This window comes from Cupressus sempervirens, chromosome 1, assembly GCF_028749045.1.
Source record: "Cupressus sempervirens isolate cs-2001-9-10 chromosome 1, ASM2874904v1, whole genome shotgun sequence".
NCBI lineage: Eukaryota > Viridiplantae > Streptophyta > Pinopsida > Cupressales > Cupressaceae > Cupressus > Cupressus sempervirens.
In genome coordinates this window covers 8,209,382-8,223,488 of record NC_143118.1, presented here as the reverse complement: position 1 = coordinate 8,223,488, position 14,107 = coordinate 8,209,382, and positions in this window count along the sequence as shown.

Sequence of the window (14,107 nt, the reverse complement as noted above, 5' to 3'; positions counted from 1 at the left end):
AATTAACATTAATGAAAATACAATAACTGATCATCATGTAATCAAATCATCACTTGTTCTTTACATCATCACACCATCACTTGTCCTATCAATGATCACATGTTTTATCAATTCCATCAATTATGCCAGCAAACAATTCATGCATGTGTTTGAAAAAGATAAGACCCAAGAAAACTCAATGACAACATATTCTTGAATTGTAATAACCAATTCATGAGGTACAAGATTTTGAATAATGAGAAGCACAATAAGACACAAGATGGTGTATAATAGACAATGGGAGTGGACCTTTAAAAACTAGTAAAAGGTATCATTAGAAACTTTCATAAAAGCTAATCTATTACTCTTTATGTAATAAAGGTATACTTAAATACACCATGTGTGTGTGTGTGTGTGTGTGTGTGTGTGTGTGCGCGCGCGCGCGCGCGATGCGTGCGCGCGTGCATGTATGCACATGTATGTATATGTATACACATACATATACATGCACCCACATGCATGTGCGTGCGCACACACACACCAATTTTGAGAATCAATGTTTTAACAAATTTTGATCCTACCCTGTCTTAGAATTTATATTTTTTAACAAATTTTGGTCCTAAGATATTATGTAGGGCATTAAGTATAGATAAATAATGTTTATACTCAATTCTAATAATCCAAAACAATAGATACATAAGATGAAGAGTTGGGACTTAGGAATTATCTTACAAGGAACACTTAATAGAGCAATGATTTGTCAATTGGTAAGAAGGTAATGACTTTTATTTTGGACACATGAATTTTTGTATCGATTAATAAAGGGACTAAAATAGTTAGTGTCCAAGGAAACCCATCATTGCAATGGTTTTATCATAGACCATATAAGACTAATTCATGCATATGTTTGAAAAAGACAAGACCCAAGAAAACTTGATGACAACATATTCTTGAATTGTAATAATCACATCATGAAGATTAGGAGACCTAAAAAACCCATGACAACATATTCTTGAATTATAATAATCATGTCATGAATAAGAGAAGACCCAAGAGGATGATTGTCAACATATTCTTGAATTGTAATAACCAAATCATGAGGTAACAATATCTTGAATAGTGAGAAGCATGATAAGACACACAATGGAATTCTAGGTGTAATGGATAATGGTAGTGGATCTTTTTAAAATATTAGGTGTTAGAAATGATCCAATAAGAAACATCTAAAAGAGTGACAACTTATCAATTGACAAGAAGTTAATGATCCTTACTTTTGGAAATGAATATTTTTATTGATTGATAAGATGATCAAAAGACTTGGTGTACAAGGAAATCCATCATTGCAAGGGTTTTCTCTAAAAGCATACAGACTATTGCGTGCATGTGTTTGAAAAAGGGAAGATTCAAAAGAACTCAATGACAACATATCATGAAGAAGAGAAGACCTTTAAAGACTTAGTGACAACATGTGCTTGAATTTTAATAACACACAATGAAGAAGAAAAGACCTAAAGGAAATGAGTGGCAACATATTCTTATGTTGTAGTTATCACATCTTAAGGTTCAAGATCTTCAAAGCATGATAAAACACAAAATGAAATCCTAAAGTGGACCTTTAAAAATTAATAAAATAATATCATTAGAAACCTTCATAAAAACTACTATATTATTATTTCCCCAGTAAAGCTTCATTTCAGTAATTGCAATAGTTTTTCAAAAATCACTCAAAGAGTTGAATTCAAATAAGTCTGCGGTAATGTTAATAGAACACCTTTCTTTCCATCATTGCTTCTAGAGGGTAATGTATTATACCATTCGTTTTGCAAGTAATTGTCACCCAACGTATTAAAACGGGTGAGTTTGTCTCAAGGAGAATGGGGGAATGAACTTCGCGCATAAAGCCAAAACAACCATTGCGCGTGCATACTAAACATCCTTTTTAATTTCTTCCGACATAAATTTTGTAAATTGCGAGGACTGACCGGCCAACATGTCATCTCATTCCTCATCTGACCGACACGTCAGCTAATTCGCACTTGAAAGAGGTGATGCATCTACTTTTAAATTCGACTTATTTATCACTAAATACGTCATTTTTATATGGACTGAACTGACTTATCAGCCTATTACTTAAAATGCTAGTCTAAATGTGGAAATATTATTATTATTATTATTATGTTAAAATTGTGAAAGAGATCTATCAAAATCATTTGGGTCTTCTTGTCTTTTATGATGACATAATCTTCTTGTTATTTACTCAAAGGCTAAAGCACTAAAAGCTGTCCAACTTTGTTAGATTTGTATGTGATTGGAAATAAAAATAATCTATAATAGGAGTGGATGCTCGCATATGGTGGGCAATCACTCCAAACAAATAAATAAATAATTAGAAATAAATGATTATTGTGGTATCCTATGACAAGAATTGCTTTGCACTAGATTAGGTTTTTATAGAATTATATTTTATTTCTATACACCCTCCCTTAGGTGTCCATGATGTGAAGGGTCTATTTTACTTTTATTAAAATGGAAAAATCCAAATTCTTTTTAATTGTATCCATTTTCTTAGGGGAGACGATGCGAAAGGTCTATTTTAATTTAGTAAATTGAAAAATTTAAATTCATAATCTAAACTTATCCTCCCTTCTTTAAGTGTTGACAATGTAAAATAACTTATTTTATTTCTAATACATAAAAAATCAAAACTTATATTTTTATCTTTATCTCCCTTTTCTTATGCTTTGACAATGTAAATATAAATATTTTAACTCTAATAAATAATAAATTGAAACTTGGATTGACAATGTCAAGGGCTTATTTTAACTCTAGTAAATAGTAAACTCAAAACCAAATTTGTCTTTATCCATCCTCACTTAGGTGTCGACAATGTGAAGAGCCTACTTTAACTCTAATGAATAGTACATTGAAACTTATTTATCATAGCTTGGAAACACATTTATCATCGAATTGTTTGTGAAATTCAAAGTAGCCAAAACAAGGAAGTTAACCCATGAAGAACATTTACAAGTTACTACACAACAATATCAACTAGAAATCAAACAGATTTACACCATACTGCCAGCCCATCCCTTCCTTAATTTCAAAAACCCCTCCCTTAAAAACCAGATAACCATAATACAATTTTTACTAATAGTAGGTGGAGTATTCACTAAGGAAAAAACAAAGTATCTAACTTCCTATGAAAACCAGTAACTAAGTCGTTAAGGCTTTTAACAAGAAAGTGCCAAAAAATAATAAGGAAAGTCTCATGCCACATAGGGTTAGTATTCAAAGTGTAAACAAGGATATCATAGATCCTCTAGTAGTGAACTAACTTAAACAAACTTAAAAAACATTAAAATATATGACTACCCTCCCTTGGCTTCACCAACAACAACTAGGTCCAATCCTCGACCAGGAAGACAAACAACTCCCTAGTAGCTTCTACATCAGAGCCCTCCTTCTTGTCTTCTTTTCCTATAGAAGGTTAAGAGTAGTGGTAGAGGAGTGTATCACCCCGAGTGCATAAGTGGCTAGTTTAGTGTACCTCAGGTCCATGTTCTCCAACTCAGTATTAATGGCCAAGAGCAATAATAAGAGTTCAAAAGGACTATATATTACAATTTGTTAGCACTTTGATTTACGAAACAATAAGCCTAAATATTTTTATTTTGTTGGAGTCCTTTATAGATTCATTTAGAAAGAAGATCAATGAATAACAACAAAATGGCTTCTTTGTTATCTCAAGGGCACCCAAAACTATAGACTAAAATATTCTGTGGCACAAGATTTCAAGTTAGTCTACTATTTAGATTTTGACTATGTAAATGATTTAAAAGAAGGAAAACCTACTTCAAATTTCTAGATGTACACCCCAAGCACTCTTATGAGAGAAAATTTGAAATTTGGGTGATGTTATTTCAAAAATTATTGATATAACTAAATACAACAATTTTTAAGAATTTTGATATTTGCAACAATAAAAGGAAACAATATTAGTCCTTGCCTTATATAAGGTAGGGAACAAATGTTCCCATTAGACCCCCCCCACCTTGATCGTCAATACTTTTTGCCACAAAAAATGATTGTAGCATTCGAAACATTCTAAAGTTTAATTTTAAAAATCATTTGTGCTACACTAATTTCAATTTTTTGATTGGTTTGTGGGTGTTTTCCTAACATTTTTTTTTTTTGTATTTTCTTGGGCAGAAAATCAAAAAATTCAATGCAGGAACCGTATGGTGTAAATAGATGCCCGCCCTTATCATGTGACGCTTGCTAATCTACCTCCTGCACTTATTGGATAACTAACAAACTTTTGAAAGTGTGAGAAATAAAATTTTGTCAAAATGAATTGATGTATGAGGGCAACATTAGAAATGAAGAATTTTTAAAAATCAAATTTTTAAAAACATTTATAAAAGATATTTGAACATGTAGTGAAATACTAATAGATTAGACACTATCTTTAATTTCCTATTTCAAAATTAATAAGAATATATTGAATTATAATATTATTAATTATGAATAAATCTAAAATGTTCATTCAATTTAATATAATATTTTAAAATTAAATAGAATATTAATATGTACTAAAAATTTATGTTTTATTAAAATTTTAATTATTATAGCAAAATAACATATACTATATATATAAACTTGATAAAAAAATTGTATTTATTTTATTGAGTTGCTCATTTCTTTTTAAAATGTCATTTAATTTTTTTTAATAATAATTTCTTATCTACTTTCAATTATTAACAAAATCTTAAATTTGCTGCAAAAAAAAATGTATATTCTAACATTCTCAAGGTAGGGACTCCAGCTCCACTGGAGCCCTTGTTTTGTTGTAGAAATCCTTTAAGTTCATGTAGAATATTCTTATGGTTTCACAACACACACCCTGTTTTGGCATTCCAAGATGGGGACCCCCTCTTTTTTTCTTTCTAGAGCGAGAGACTCGATTCTCCAAGAACAGTGCACCTAGTCAAGCACCCTAGTGAAAAGGGGTCTCCCTTTGGGTCTAGGTTAGTCTAAATTCCCTAGTTGGTCGGTCCACAATAGAGTTGGCATGCCAAAGAGTCAGAATTGCACAAGTTTAAAAAATGGTGTGCATATGCGCACATGGTGCACGTGTGCACCACTAGAAGGTGCACAATATACACTCAAAAACATCAAACCCCAAAAGTGCATACATGTGCACATCTTCATAGATGCACACCTTCTAAGATGTGCTATGCAGACATTTGCAAGGCCTTTCACCTATAAATATAACCTTCATCCTTTTTCATTTGACACTATGCACCCAAGAGACCCTCAAAGCCACATCCTCATACCCTCACACCTTCACACATTTTGCACGTCTGTAGAACACCTAAGGTATAGATTCTTGCACATCTACACATGAGCACACATGCACACCATATAAAGGTGCACATTCTGTGCAATATGCACATGATGTACAAAGGGCACCCATCATGAAAGTCACATATGTGCATGTGCGCTACATGTGCAACAAACACTACTTGTGCTTTGCCCTACCAAGAAAAGGGCATGCAAAAAAGGTGCACCATGCACATCTTGTGTGCTTGGTGCACACTATAGGCACTATACTCTTTTTTTGTGTGTCAAATTCTTCTAGTTTGGTCTGTTTCTACTAGTCCAGTCAAGTTTGTTAGAGCATCTTTTGGTTTCTCATTAACGATATACTGGCATTTGTCTTTTGTTGAGATAAAATGGTGCCATCTTCATCATCTATGGCTGCAAAGATTGCACCCAAATTGGTGGCTTTCAAATATCAAGGAGCGCTAAAGAAGTCTAGATTCAAAGATAAGCACTCAAAGATTCGGGACACCAAATTAGGGCACATCGATTGGAATGTGCAACAAACCCAAGGAATGACCAACAATGATGTTAGCATTGATTAGGAGTGGGCTAGTGAATGCATCTTCCCATCTAGTATCTGTCCAATCATATGCACTGATAATGAGTCTAACTCACCACTACATACCATTAGAGAAGGTAGTCAAGAGTGTAACTAGAGAAATTATGTTGGACATAAAGTCACAAAACATTGAGAATTTCTTCTATCTATCAAAGGCAGATCAATATTTGTAGACCACTTATGAAATGGAAAACTGGTGATATAGGGAGAATGAGTCAGAGGTAAGGGAGTTGGTATAGGGGAAGTACCTCATCACCAAGTCACCATTGAACCAAAGAGGTGGAAAGGTCGACATGACCCGAGGATCCTTAGTGATAACTTAGATGAGCAACTCATCTCAATGAAGAATGACTTGTGATTCTACATGACCTCCTATGTCATGTACCTCTTAGCCGCAAGACCAATAGATTATCCTGGTTTGGTTAAGAGAGGGAGTATGCAAGATGCAAAATGTGGCCATACATAGTCTACCCTCAACGCATGAAAAATAAGCTTCCTTCTAAAAGCCTTGAATAAAGATTGGTGAATGATGTATTCATCTTTTTTGTTATTTGATTTGTCAAAGGGGACTATGCTAAGAAAAAATCAGTAGAAGTGGCAACCTAAATATCACAAGTATGAGCTTATTTCATACAGTTTAACACATTCACTAATATTCGGGTAGCTGGCACCCTTTTGTGTTCGAAAAAGATCCCTTGTGGATCTTTCAGATAGATTATTACTTTTGGAGATAGCAAGGCAACTAGCCTCATCTTGTCACGGAGTGCGAAAATACCACAAGAAGACATGGGTTTGGCCGATCACCATTGGAGCCTTCGAGGTCAAGCAGAAATGGGGGATATTCACTTTTGATTCTGAATGAGATACATACCCCTTGGAAGATTATCTGACACCTTGCCCCTACTTTGACAATATTGGGATGGTACAATATTTTGTAGTGAAAATGTTTGTACCTGACATGGCAATTGAAGATCACCAGATGAACTATGTAGATGACTATGATGTTTGGATTAGGGACTATTGTAGGATGAGTCTACAACTGGCAAAAAGGGCAATTAGTTTGGAGGTATCCCTAAAGGCATGGAACAAGGATGCTCTTAATGTGATGGACCCATTATACAACAGGGATAAGATCTATAAGGGACCCATTATGAATGTAGAGATCGGTTGAGAGGAGAATGATGATATCCATCATAGGGCCTGACATGTTATACAATTAACCATGTACTGGAACCATGTATAATATACAACAATAAACCAATATTTTGGGCTAAAGGATGAAGTGCATACCTGGACCAATGATTTGGAAGCATTGAAGACTATCAAAAGTCAAAGGTATTAGATGCTAATGGAGGTATATACAATGAAAGAATTAGATAAGATAGATGATTGGATTGAGAAGGTATCAGCGGACAATAGAGTCATGGTAGGGTTTTATTTGGATATTCAAGAAATGAAGAATAGAGCTCAAAGGAAAATTTTGGAAGCAGATAAGTACTATAATGCCGCCAGCCTAGAGATTTTTGGGGATGAGTCAAGAACTCATCTTTCTTCAGTAGAAGAAATAGTACAATAGTTCAAAGCATTGTTTGTGGCAGCCTCCTCTGAAGATGATATTAGGCAGATCTTCAAAAATGAAGCAGCATTACTAAAGTTAAATTCTAGGTTGAAGGATTTTGAAGATACTAGGTTGGAGATCAGTAATTTTTGCCAAGTGGTGCACAATAAGTATGAGTCCTTAGATTTGTCAAGAACTCAAGAAATCATGATCATAATCCAAAAGTTCAAAATAGCACATCTAGACATTATTTTGGTCTAGAGGGAAGAAAACCCAGATGCTAGAAATTGAGTTTCAATACTTGGGAAAACTCTATCAATTTGGTCATGTCACCCAGGGGCATGCTTTTTAGAAGGTGCACTTTTCAGGAGGTGCACTTTTCACAATGTGTGCCATATCAAGAGGTGTGCTGATAATTTTGAAGATGAAATAGTACGTCAATAGTTAACTGTCAGTTGTTATTTTTGAGCATTCCATGCACTGGAAATACATTTTGACGATAATTCAACTCCCAAAAACACCTAGAGAAGGCCATGCTTGCACTTTTAGAAGTCCTAGTGACTCCCAGGTCATCTCATGAATTCTATCTTCTTATCTTCTTCTTCAATTTTTTTCTAAAGTAATGTAAAGGCTCATGCACCCATTAATTGATATAAACAAGGGTGGAGACCTACTTAGCACCATTTTGAAAGTTAGTTTGCATATAATTAGTTTTATTTTATTAGTTTTAGCATAATGTTTGCATTAGAAGAGCTCTCACTCCTAACACAAAAGGAGGAGAGGATTTCTTATAAATATATGGATGTAATATGTACTCTAGGCTGATATTTTGATGCAATAATAAATGCTATTGGTGCTCTCATTTCGAGTGTAGTAAATTTTTTCAAAGTGTGTTATTTTTTGTAAATTTATGTTCATGAATAATAACGGAGCTAATGGTTTTATTGTGTTGTGATAATTGTGTGATATTTTAATTTTGGTGTTTGCCTTACGTCAACAAATTTTGCTACTGTGACGAATTAGAGAAAGGATAACTATGATTCTTACACAACATTTTGCCTTATGTGCACACACTTTCTGTGGCTGCACAATTCGATGAATTGTGAAACATCTTTAAGTTTCATTAAAGTTCCCATCAATGAATACATCAATGGCGTTGATGAAGCATTGCTCCTAATTTCATTGGTTTCCTACCAAGTCCTTTTGATAATTTAATTCACACACGTGTTGTTGCTTTGGCTTATGTCTATTAGGAATTTCCCTTTAGATGATTTGCTTTAATCTCTCATTACTCTATCCTCATTATTTGTTTTTCAAAATATGTGGTTAAAATAGTAATTCATATAGTTGCATTAATATGAAATTGCATTCATCATAGAATAGAAAATACAAAAATATATTGATTTTTCGGTCACGTTTCAACAAAGTTGTATAGAATTGGTAGATACTAGCAAAGACCTCCTTGTGAACATTCACATTTATCTTCGATTGAGCTTACCCAGTAGGTTGAAAAACAACCATCTGAAACCTTGGAGTTGGTCAATAATAATCTTTTCAAGAGATATTCAAGAGAATTTCTGCTTTTAGCATCATGCCAAACGATTGTTCAACACATATCAAAGAAAATTAATAGATACTAACAAACTGACTTATTTTTTATCTCAAGATAACCTAATTGCCATTTCAAAGAAACCCAAAATTATAAAGTTCCATACACATGACACAAGATTTCAAGTTAGTTCTTTGATATTTAGATTTTGAATATGTACTTAATTTTGAAAAAGAGAAATGTGTTTTGAATTTCTAAATATATTTAGGATAAATAGCCATCCTTATAAGATTAAAAAAAATTGTCAATACCTACTCTCTCAAGCAAAAGAAAATTACAAAACAATTTCAACCATAGCTCAAAAAAATGCTCTAAATTTATAAAATAAACAAAAAATAATTCAACGTCTATTTTAATTGATAATTCCTTGAACATTGAAAACACCACATAAAAGTTGAAAACCTAATATCCCATTACCCATCAAGACACATCAATAGAAAGTTCATATTTAATCCAACGTCATCTAAAATAGTGTGCACCTATACAACCACCCAAACCCTAGCATCAACAAGGGACAAAACCATGCTATACGAAATCCTATGTTTAGTTGCAAAGTAAGATTAGAAAACTATATGATGATGGCATCAACTAGATTATAAAACAATATAATGCGAACATCAACTATTACATGGGCCTAAAGTGCACATACAATAGAGAAGATAGTCAAAAGATTCGTTCTATCCTTGTTGAAAACAATTAATGTTAGGTTCCTATGTTTCTTTTCTACTTGGATGAAGAATTTAGTATGTTTTCTTCAACCCGCCATTATTGACTAACTCTTTGTTCATGTGACCCACCAACTTTCCTTCTTCGGCGCGTATCTAGTGACCCAATCTATAAAAGCTTTGAAAATTTCAATAATCTTCTAGGGAAGTAAAGCTAAAATCAATGGACTGGTCTTCTAATCCAAAAATATATATCAAAGCTAAGGCTAAAACGCACATGGTGAAGAACGTGCACATTTTAAAGCTTATCAGATATGTTGACTCAAAATCGGATCGCACCAGAATTTGTCGCCATTAAATCCGCGAGAAAAGAAATGCATTGAATGTGGATATCCAGTGATTTAAGAGCATTACGTAATGTAGGGGCTGAAAGTCCACCACCCACTCTACACATATTTTTAATTATTTTTATTATTTTTAATAGTTCTTTCTAACTTCGTCGAATCTTAGCAAGCAAACGCTTTATCCTAAAATAATACACCCATTCTCATTAACAAACAAATCTTCCAAGTATATTCATACAAAATATATCTGGGAGAGTTTTTATAGCGTGTCATTCGAGTCTAATCCCCATCCTTGGAAACACACTCATTTGCATTAGTATATTTATATAAAACATATTTAGGAGAGTTTCCTGTAGTTTAGCATTTGAGTACAACCCTTAGAGCGTAATAATTTATGAAAAAAGTCTTTAGTGGTATCAATTTCACTTATGTACAAAAGTGGTATGGAAAATATTTTATGTTCTTTTATCAATATTCATTTATTTTATGAATCGAAATTGTTAGGGAGATTTGATTAGCCTTATTTAATAATATCAGATTTCTATTATTTATTTCTAGTATCAAATTTTGTTTCTAGATTAGATTGTGTATTTTTTAAACATCAATAGTTCAGATCACACTTTATGTTCCATCATGGTGAGAGAGAAGGGTAGTAAGAAAAGAAAGATATGCAAACTAACTAGACAAAAAGAAATAAAAAAGACAAGGAAAGAAAGAATGACACACGAGGCAAAGGGTGAAAAAATATTTGAAAGGAAATGAATAAAACTAAAAGAAAAGTGAACCAACATATGCAACCAAATGCCTAAATATAAAAATAGAAGAAAAATGCATGACCATAAATAAACAAATAACATTAAACTAAAAAATATACAACAAAATAATGAAACACTGAGTAAAAGATAAATGTATATAAAAACCTATATTCACATTCATATATATGTACTTTGATATATATGTGCACAATATAAATTGTTATATACCCACACTGAGTACATAAAGAAAAATGTAAATATTATAAATAACATATATAAAATAAGTAGGAGATAATAACATAGGTCAATAAGTTTGACTCAAAATCACATAGTTAAATCCTGATAGCAATATCACAATAAATAAAATATATAATAAAAGAAGTTAAACTACTATAGAAACAAAATTATCAAAGTAAAATGAAAGAAATAAAGACAAAATCTAAAAAATCTAAAGATAAAATGATTATACGTAGATATAGATATAGATATAGACATAAGCATATTAAAACAAATATATAAAAGAATAAGAAGCAAATAAATGGGAGATTGCAATGCACAAACATAACAAAAATAAGAGCTATGTTACAACATGAGTCTTGCCTAGTGGAGAAAAATTGAAATTGGGAAAAAAAAAAAAAAAATTCTAAAAAAACTCATGAAGATATATTAAGGCTCGCTAAAATATATGTTAAAAAATTGTAAGAGCTTTTTTTTTTCTAATTTTGTCAATGATATTGAAAAGTGATAGAATCTAGTTGGAAACCCTAAGAAACAACTACACAAAAAAATGAAAACATATCTTAAAATATAAGAAAAATTGCCAACTATATATTATACTTTGCAATTTAAAATTCCTAATATTCTATAAAATTATATTGGTCAAATTAATAACATTATAGAAGCATTATAGAACTCAATTAGATCATTCAGACAATAGCCTTCTCCCAAGAACATATAAGATGAATTATTCATCACATTAGTAAAAAATTAAATAAAAGAACAATTATGAATCAAACTCAAAACTTTTCTAAAACCAAGCTCCATCACCAAATATCCAATCATATAGGCAAAGCTGTTATGTAATGTTCTATAATAGAACTATAAGGCTAGGTCCCATGGAGGGGAGTTTCCCTCAAAATAGAGTTTTAACTCCTAAATTTAAGTAAGGTCCATGAGTTTTAGAGTGAAAATAACATGAGATTTTATATTTATTAATTAGCTTTGATGGAAAAATAAAGGAATTGTCGACACGTGGCAACAAATTTCGTAAGCTTGTGGGGCTTTTTTAGCCCCACCCCATTTCCACCTACTCAAATTGATGAAGCTAAAAAGTTGGAGCTCCTACTTTGAAGGAAAGATTCTTGGATACCGCGGTATCCACAATTTAGGAACAAAATAAACACAATATAAAAGAGAAATTTATACTATCTAAAATGAGAAGCTACTACATGCATTACAACAAAAACATACCCACTCAGATGTCCTATGGGCTAAAATATTGTTAGATTATGGAGAAAGGCCCTTCTCACAGTACTTTCTCCCAAACTCCATCAAAAGTTGTTAATACACCTCAAGAATGGATCGTAATTATCATGTCTTAGGTTTAGGGTTAGGAATGCAATTGACATTTTGACATTTGGTGAGTGACGCCAAAACATCTGGTTCTAGAATTCAAATTAGAAGTTGGTGTGATAGTTAGAGGTTTCCAACTTCTGAAAGGCATAACTTTTCATTTGGGACTCTGATTAATGAATTGTTTATGTTTTTGGAGTGCTCTCTGAGCGCTTTATACCCTTATGGTTGGCCAGTGGTTGCTTCCTATTTTTAGGGTCATACAAGAACATTTAGTGCCTCAAATTTGACTCTAAGAGGTCTTTGAACAACTTACAACTGCAATAACTTTCAAACTAATGAACGATGCTCCCCTTAATGCCACAATCACACAACAAAAGTAGAGAAACAAAAAAAATTGTGCATGAACAGAAAATGGGCTTCTTATTATCTCCACAAATATGGAATTATAGATTTTCAAAAATATAATGGGCAAAGCCACATGGGCTCTTTCTTCAATATATTTTTCAAGACAAAGCTACAAACTATCACCCAAAACTTCCCTAAACAACCAACCAACCTTCCTTATTTAGACAAATTTTTACTATTTGGAAAGGTTCTAAATACTAGAAACCCTAACCCCTAAATGACACCTAAATAATAATTATTTTCAATTCATTACATAAGGTCGACCCAAAACAAATTATGAATTATAGTTGTAGGTAGCCCAACTTTCAGAGGCCATGAATTTTGCATATGACCTCTGATTTTCAACTATAAGTACTTTTAAAAAATGACATCTTCTAATCTACAATGTTGATCCATAAATTAAGGTTTGACCTCGTTTCAGAGCTATTTAGGCCTTCAAAATTAAGCTAAAAGGTTTTGTACCTAAAAACCTCAATAAATTGTGCAATACATATGGTATGACAATGTAGCTCCACTAGTAGGTTGAAATAACTAAGACGAACCTCCACCTATGAAATTAGAGCATTTTGAGCTCATATGACCCACTTACTAAAAATAGTAAGTTTCCACAAATAGTAAACCTATATTGAAATAGCCCTTAATGAAAAGACATAAACACAAATATTTTTGGTTGATGCAAGATTGCCCCTTCACCTAGCATGCTCTTGCATTAGACATTTGGGATAAATTTAGAAGTGACCATATCACATCTCAGATGTTCAGAGGAAAACCAAGACAGTTAAACATGATGAATCTTCTATAGGTTGTCCTTTCCATTTGACCAGATATTTTTCATATGTTTTGTTCCTTGTGCTTCTGCCAATATAACTGTCCAACATCTCCTCAATCTCCTTTGTGGTCGAAATAGCTACCAAAATACTCCATTGCACTTATGTAATCTCATCTTCAAAACCTCCTTCATAATATTCTATCAAATCTAAAATTTTAAATAATGGTGAAATATTCAGATTAGCAGGCTACTCAACTTCATAGGCATTTCCTTAATCTTGTCTCTTCAATACCTTGCATGGTCCATACATCTTTATTTTATACTTGTTATATGTACCTACTAGAAATAGCTCCTTCCTCAAATAAACCATGACTTCATCCCCAACCAAAAATCTCTTATACCTCCTTTTCTCATCTTCCTTAGCCTTGTATTATGTATTCATTTTGGAAATATGCTTCCTCACCTCCTAATGGATGTGCTTCACATGCTTTGCAAAATCCTCAA